The sequence below is a fragment of the Clarias gariepinus genome, chromosome 9, assembly GCF_024256425.1.
Source record: "Clarias gariepinus isolate MV-2021 ecotype Netherlands chromosome 9, CGAR_prim_01v2, whole genome shotgun sequence".
In the NCBI taxonomy this organism is placed as follows: domain Eukaryota; kingdom Metazoa; phylum Chordata; class Actinopteri; order Siluriformes; family Clariidae; genus Clarias; species Clarias gariepinus.
This window is the reverse complement of record NC_071108.1, coordinates 37,026,563-37,034,750: the sequence shown is the minus strand read 5'-3', so window position 1 is coordinate 37,034,750 and position 8,188 is coordinate 37,026,563.

Genomic DNA, 8,188 nt, shown 5'->3' with positions numbered 1-8,188 from the left:
AGCTGGACTAGAAGACTCTCCCTTTTTACAGGACAGTTCCTGAGCTGATGACAGGATCTCCCACAGTAGAAGCACGCACCATCTACTCTGCGTCGTCATCGTTCTTCAGGGGAGACGCGGGTCCTGTCCAGTCGCATGGGTCTCCTGAGGATTAGTTTGAGGGGAGCGAGGTCGTGGGAGGTCTCTGGGTGGCGAGAGTCTAGTTGGCTTTCGAAGGCGGAGGCGCGAATCTACTCGGCCGGCTAGATCCATGAGATCTTGGAGCGACGAGGGAAGTTCTTGGGAGATCAACGTATCCTGGAGCGTCTCAGTTAGTCCTTCGAAGAAGGCGTCACTTAGGGCCCGACTATTCCACCCGCTGGAGAGACTTAGGATCTGGAACTCTATGGCGTAGTCATAGGCTGAACGTGAACCTTGGTTGAGTGTTAACAGCTTGTGACCTGCCTTCCTGCCGTGACACGAGCGATCAAACACCCTCTTTATCTCCTTAGCGAAGTGCTCATAGTTGGAGCAGCAGGGGTCATGAGCATCCCAGAGTGCAGTGCTCCACTCCCTAGCCCGTCCTGAGAGGAGAGTTATCACGTAGGCGACCTTGGAGCGTTCAGTGAGAAATGTGGATGAACAAAATATCAGCGTGCACTGAGAGAGGAAGGAGCGACAGGTGCCTGGATCTCCTTCATACATGGGGGGGCGGGCAGTCGTGGCTCCCGTTGCGTGCAGGGGCCCCCACTTTGTGCCGGAGAGAGATGGAGCCGTTGGAGCTAAGTCGTGACATTAGCGAGGGTTTGCTTGGTGTTGAGCAGCTCCTGCTGGTGAGCTCCGAGAAGTGCATCCTTGACTCTCCAGCGCTGATTTCATGCGGTCAATATCTGCTGGATTCATTTCGCTGGCTGGATTATTCTGTCACGATGCGGAGCGGAATTCAGGCACAGATGAGTGACAGCAATGTGAAAACAAGAGCGCGGTCGGAATGCGGAAGCGGAGGTCAATACCGGGAGATAAATCAGCGCAGCGTTTAAGCCAAATCGTTAAACGAGAGCAGTAGTCAGAAGGGGAGGCGTTTAATCGGTAACTGGGAAATCAATCAGCGAAGCGACAATCCAAAAAACGAGAAACAAAAGCCGTGGTCAAAGCAAGGAAGCGCGAGGTCAAAGCCGGGAGATCAAAGAGCGAGGCAAAGAAAACCGAGACGAGAAACCGAAAGCAAAAACGAGAAACAAAAAGGACTTGGCAACGTGAAAGCAGGAAAAATAAACGCAAGAGAATCGAGGCAAAAATACACAAGATAATCAAATGGGGATTAGAGACAGGTGTGCAGACGGGGTGGAAACAGGGGCGTGGGAAAGGATAAAGACAGACTAGGGTAAACATGAGCACATGGAGAAAGTGACAGCGTGGGAAAAAAGGGAGCACAAGGCAGTCCGGGCATAAATCATGACAGTCAGGTTCCGTTTGCTTTGCGCTGGTGCGTCGTAACTCTGGCACTATATCGCCAGGCCGCTAGGTGTCGCTAGGTTGGCCAGCCTATGGTAGAAAAGCAACGCGAAAGACTGACTAAAACACTGAACAAACACTAAAAAACACTGAACACTGGCAAATACACAACACAAAATGACAGACAGCTTAAATATGTTTGTGTTGTTATGCACAGCATGGATTACTGTTGGGGGCTGGAAATGAAGTGGATATGTTTGTGTGTATGAAAAACCAGTATGCAAATGCATGCGTGTGCACCCGCATCGCCTTAACATGGGGATGTGTGTGTGTGTGTGTGTGTGTGTGTGTGTGTGTGTGTGTGTGACTGAAAGTCGTCCAACGCGACTTTATGATTGCTGTGCAAACCAACAGGGACAGGTCACTTTGTGACATACTGTAGTAGGACTTGTCGGATCCTAGCTCGAGCTATGAAGTTGCTAGCGGCAACCTGCTCCAACCAGTATTTAAGTTGTACTGTGCTCTTTGAACCGCCAGATTCCATTTTACCGGATGAAGATTTGGCATCTCCCGCAATGGGGGGAGCCTGTTGTTAGTGTAAGTTCTCCTAAGGTAGTGGTGTATTCTGCCTGCTGGTATCACAGAAGTTCCATTCTGTGAATTCTTAGTCGTCTGTTTCCAGAGTCAGATAGAGCCAGCAGTAGCTCAAAAACAGGTGAGGTCTCTCCTTCACAAATACAACTTTGTTTCCTCTGTTCATAAGATGGATCTTGGTTGTAATACGCTGGTGGTGCATGACATCCCGCTCTTGAATGACATTCCTGTTAGGCAACGCTGCAGGCACACTCCCCATCAGATTAGGAAAAGGTGAGGGAACATATTCAGATTCAAAGAACTTTATTAATACCAGAGGGAAAGTGCTTTGTCTTGGTTATACAGTTGTTTGCCTAATTTGCCGGGGAGAAAGGAAAAAATTAGATTAGACAAGGAAAAAAAGAAAATTAAAGAAATTAAAATTTAAAGAAAAATAACAATAAATAGAAGTAAAAATAGAATTAAATAAAGCACACAGTAAGTTACATATTGCACTAAAAATAATTAATATACTGATATTGCACTTGAAATCAGTGATGATCAGTCCAGTTTGTTATTCCGATACAATGTTGATATAAAGATATAAAGATATGTCCATTGTCTCTCCCTGGACAGATATCGGAGTCACAAGGGTTTCACTTTTCCTAAAGTCGACCACCAGTTCCTTCGTTTTCTTGATGTTGAGTTAAAGGTGGTTACGCTCACACCAGAAAACAATGTCATCCACCACAGATTGGTACTTGGAGATGTCACTGTCCTTAATACATCCCACAACCACAGAGTCGTCAAAGAACTTCTGTAGATGGTATAATTCTGAATTATTTTTAAGGCAGATGTATGGAGGAAAAAAGAAATGTAGACAGAACAGTCCCCTGAGGGGCACCAGTGCTGCAAATCACTGTGTTGGACACAGTTTTATAATTGGGCATACTGAGGATGGCAGGTCAGTTAGTCCATGATCCAGGAGACCAAGGGAGTGCCAATTTGCATGATCCTTAATTTCTTCCCAAATACTGCCGGTCATACGGTTTTAAAGGCATTGGAGAAGTCAAAGAACATAATCCTAACACTGGTCCCAGGTTTGTCGAGGAGGGAGTAGGTTCGGTGGAGCAGGTGTATAATGGTGGCATCTACTCCCAGGAATGGCTGATAGGCAAACTGAAGAGGGTCAAGAGAGGACCTCACCTGGGGACAAAGTGTATTCAGGATAAGTCTCTCAAACATCTTCATAATATGTGATGTTAGAGCGATGGGCCTGTAGTCGTTCTGAGCAGAGGGTTGGGTATTTTGGGGACAGAAACAATGCAGAATGTTTTCCACAAGGCAGGGACTTTCTGTAGAGTCTGACTCAGGTTAAAGAGGTAGGACCCCACATAGTTGAGGTCATCATCTGAGATGTTGATTGATGGGAGTACAGAAGAAGTACAGATCTGGCCTTTAAAAACGCACGTTTTCGGAAAAGGGATCCCACGACTTGCCGCGAGTGCGCGCGGCAAGCTGTGAAAATGCCCTTCAATATGGGGGCAGTCGTGTTTCAGTCTAAAGTATTGTGTGTCTACTGAAGCCGAAAAATGTTATCTCTCTTAGGCGCCCATTGACGGCCAGCGACAGAGCTCATAAACGTGTCAAGCTCAAACTGATATGTATTTATTCTTCATTTTCATTCAGAATTATTATTAGTAGTAGTAGTAGTTCTCCAAATTTATTATTATTATTATTATTATTGTAACGCGCCCGCGCGTGTGCAAAAGGACTACAAAGATGTATGACATTAGCCTATAAACGCTTTAGACGGGTACTGGTGGCTCAGTGGTAGGTGATTCGCCCGCCATGCGGGAGACCCGGGTTCGATTCCGCTAAAATGCCACGAAATAACCATTACATTATCAAGTTATGCTTCAGTACTAAATGCATGTTTGCAATTGAGAATTTTTTTTTTCTTAAGCTATGAAACACATTAGCACTCACCACACAGTTGCTGTAATTTAATGATTATCATAAGCAAAAAGTGTAAAACAAAGGATTCACATTTATTACATTTTTACCCAGAGCGGGATTCGAACCAGGGTCTGGACGATTTTATAGGATATACGGATATTATACAGATATTATTTAAGCAACGCCACACCACGTGGAAAGCGGCAAAAATGCTTCAATTTCATTGGCTGTCACTGAGTGTCAGCTATTCACGACTGGCCCCCGCGGAACACAGAATCCCCGGGCTTCGACTGCGCTTTCTCCATTCGTTATTACAGGGGCGGACTGGGACCAAAAAGTGGCCCTGGACTTCCTGGCCCACAGCAGCCCACACCATAATACATTGGCTCATTAATGTAGAGATACATTTTTAACACCAGTTACTAGTATAAAAATATAACACAATACAGAAATCAATGCTATTTAAACATGTTATTTGAAGTATCACTGAACATATATTGGGTCAAAGAAACAAACAAAAAAAAGAACATCAAGACAAACAACTATCTATAAAGACAATATTTTAAAGGGAATGGCAATAAAACTGAACAGGTAAGCTGAAATAAAATCAGTAGCAGCAGTTGCTCACGCTAGTAAACTAGTTACTTATTTCAATTATTAGGGTAGTCAATATTAACACGAAATAATGCTGAGAAACATTATTTCAATTAATATTGACCACCATCATAATAACTAGCACAAGTTAGTGCTGCTACTAATTTTATTCTGTTTGATTGCCATTCTTTTTACTTGGCTCTGGTAGATCAGGGGAGACGTGTTGGTCATCATCAGCATGTATTATGATGTGGGATGTGGTGCGCTGCTGGGTCCAGCCTCACTGTCCCTGACCTGTTATAGGCAGAATCTGTTCATTTGAAGCATTTCACAGCATTTACCTCTAAAGCTTTTTCTTATTTTCGCGTAACCTTTTCTTCTTCCTGCTTTTCATTCATGGAAATTATTATTAATTTGCTCAGAAAATTCGCTGCATCGAGAAAGGATCAATATCTAAAAATTTAAAGATGCTCACGTGTGTGGACAAAGAATACAAGAGTGTATAATCTTTAATAAAGTTAATCTATTACAATGTTGTTTCCAATGCTGAAGCAAACATGATTTAGTTTTAGTCTATTCATTGAATACAACGCGACAGCGCGCTCCGAGGTGAAGCGCACCCACAGTTACTGTAATCCCCCATCTCACCTTTACAACAGGTGTGAAGTCATCAAACTGGTTTCGCTGCTGGGGGAATTCACAGAATTGGGGGTTTTAAAACAAATTAACAAGACCGAGCAGACTTTAGACAGGGGGTTTGGTTGGTTAGAAGTGGCCTGGAGGGGGGGGGGGCCCTGGGGGGGGCGGTAGGGAGTCTCGCCCGCGGAGCAATTCAGTGTAGAACCGCCACTGCCTATTTTCCACCACATCACGTACTTCCCTGATCTCCATCTCCGCGCTTTGCTTTTATAATGTGGAGCAAGCCCGAGATCATATTAACGTAGAATTCATCATTCAAAGTTATTCATATCAGTGTATAGTAAGTGTGATTTGAAAAGTGCTATAACTTAGCTATAACCTGCTACAGTTTCAGCCCAGGGGAACAATCTGACTACATGTGAAGTGGCATGAAAAAGTATTTGCCCCGTCCTATTTTTTTTTCTTTGCATATTTGTCACACATGTATAGGTGGAATTTTACCTAAACACTTTAGGTGAGAACGTATAGGTTAATATGTATAGGTGAGAACAGCTGATTCACACTTGGGGAGAGTGAATAATTTGCATTTGAATGTTGTCTGGCATTGTAAGCCCACTAAAAGAACAATAGGATTAATAGGAATAGGAGGCACTAAAGAGGAGGATTTTAATTTAGACTATAAAAAAATTAACCTGTGTCTATTTTTAGGCGTGCCAGCTGCCACTTTTTAGTCTTATAATGCCCACATGACATGCTGGTACAGAGCTGGACATAGCTCATCCATGCCAATGATCCCGGGTTTTCACCCTGCGCTATAAAATACGAATACGACGGCCATCCGTGGACAGCAGCTCCTGCCTCCGTCCGCTTGCGTTTGATCTTCTTTGAAGTCCCTGCGGCGCGTTCCAATTGCCCCGTTTGCATGCCGCACTTCCGCGTTGTGTGCGCGCGTCTCATTCACACCGCGTAGTAAAATCCACTGTAAACCAACAAACCCCGAGTATTTTATAGCGCGGATTGGAAGCCCGTGACTTTAGCAAAGAGAGCTCTTCTTCACTATTCGTGTCTAATTCTGCAGCCCTGCTTCTTCGCATATCTGAAGGAGAGGCCGCCTAACTAGTGAGCGAGGAGCGATATTGATTTGGGCGCACGCCGTGACAGGCTGAAAAAAAAACTATTGTCCTCAAAAATGTAACAGATGAGGACTCTGATTAATGTGCAAAAACTATATAATAAAACTATATAAGACTACATGCCTTTATAAGACTCAACTTTTATTTAAGCGCACTCACAATAACGAAAAAACGTGATTTTATAAATGTTTGAAAGCAAATAAGCTGCCCTGCTCTGTATTGTTTTTGGTAAACTTGAGCGCGTCAGAAAATGAACGCAAACGTTTTTTTAAATGTTCAGAGTCAGTCTGCTTGCTGTTTTCCCGACGCGTTCATAATCATTAGTCTACTTCTGCCGGTGCGCTCTGGAAAACTCCATGCATGCGGCTGAGCGCTGATTAAAACTATGGAGTAAATTAAAGAGGAGAATCACGATGCCGAATCGAAGTCCTGAGCCCAAACCTCATTTAAATTAAATTAACAAATACTATAAGTAAAAAAAACAAACAATAGACCACGTTTAGAAACCGTTTATAAATTCTTTCCGACATGAGTTGGCCCGGTGTTATGCGCAGAGCGCCGGGAGATTTCCTGAAGCTCCGAAATCACTGGGGCATTTTTTCTAAATAGATGCTATTGTTAATAACTGATGGAGGTTTGGGGCTGTATACACACACATTTTTGAGGGGTTTAAAACGAATTAGTCCAAGCAGACCTACATGAAAGGTGAGAAGTGAGTAACTGCGCGCGCTGTCGCGGTGTATATACTGTACAACACGCGTTTATCAACCTACATAAAAACGCTGCCTTTAAAAAACGCTTTATAAAAACGCTGCCTTTTGTAAAGTAAAGGAACTTTACAAAAGACAAACTGCTTTATTTTAGTCATGAATTCACAATCACATCACACTCCAGCTATTATTTCCAGCCGTGGTTAAATAATGTATGAAATAATTATTAAATGCTGGACACAAACAGCAAATATAATGATTATTATAAAATGCCAGAAGAAGCTCGTGGTCATAAAATAATATTTACTTAATAATATAATATATATAGTTCATTCATGTCTTCTGATGATGTCGACACATTTTTTTACGTTTTAAATAAGATATGTTGGCATATTCACAAATCAGGACATTCGCATAGTTAAGACTATCAGCCTACTATCAGGAAATTAAATTAATTTCAACACCATGTAAACCGAGACATTGCCATGTCTTTCACTGTTTTGTCCCTGTTAAAACATTACAAAAAATATATAAGAAACTTATTAAGAATTTTAAAGCACGAATTTGGGCATCTCATTTCATCATTATGAAAAAAATATGAAGCACATATACACACATTTATCATGAAAGATCTGTTGTAAAGCAAAATAAAATTCATGTTTGCTTCAGCATTGGGAACAATATTGTTTTAGGCTAAGTAATTATACACAATTCTTCGTTGTACAGTACTTGGTCCGGCGTTTAAATAAAGTCCTTCCATGCGCCATCTGGCGGATATTCAGTGAAGCACAACACATTTATTTAAATTCCTGAATGTTGCTTACGGCAAGTCGCGGCGCGCCGCGCGCTAAATTGAGGCATCCCGCGGGAAAACACGCGCAGTCTTAATGACCACATCTGTAGTGACTGTTTTCTGTGTGGGGAAGGATGGGGGAGCAGGGGAGCCTGTATTAAAGCTGAAGTTAAAGGTGGTGTGAGACAAAAGTAAATCAAATCTGTTAAATGTGTTGAGATCGTTAGCATGTTTCACATTATCCTCAATAGCTTGGCCACTTGTCTTGTAGCCAGTAATGATCCTCATGCCTCTCCACACCTTTCTCTTGTTGTTCTTCTTCAGATTTTGTTCTAGTTTTTTGCGGTAAATCT